General features: G+C 51.9%; 1 protein-coding gene across 1 annotated transcript in view; it reads left to right on the top strand.

The window, feature by feature from the left end:
* RSPH1 (radial spoke head 1 homolog (Chlamydomonas)) overlaps nt 1–231 on the top strand; it is a 9187-nt gene that overhangs the window by 218 nt on the left and 8738 nt on the right. The gene's annotated exons all lie outside the window — the stretch shown is intronic.

Here is a 231-nt window from a genome sequence, read left to right as displayed (position 1 = left end):
TACTTTGCAGCAGTGTGTCAGGCAGGGAGGAAAGCCTCTGGGTGACGATGAAAGTGTCTGATAAGCAGTGCTGCTGCCGACCAGGTGCTCCCGCAGTCTGTGATTAAAGCCAAATCGGAGCAGCTTTGAGCAAACACCTGCTTTCCTCTGCCTAGTGAGGTTAGATTCAGTCAGGTGTAGCCCTCTCAAAGGATTTTTCCCCCATTCAATCAGGAGTATGAAGGCGAGCGC

Source organism: Nestor notabilis, unplaced genomic scaffold, assembly GCF_000696875.1.
Source record: "Nestor notabilis isolate BGI_N333 unplaced genomic scaffold, ASM69687v1 scaffold11592, whole genome shotgun sequence".
NCBI lineage: Eukaryota > Metazoa > Chordata > Aves > Psittaciformes > Psittacidae > Nestor > Nestor notabilis.
Note: the sequence above shows the minus strand (reverse complement) of the source record. Positions and strands in the feature narration are given on the sequence as shown.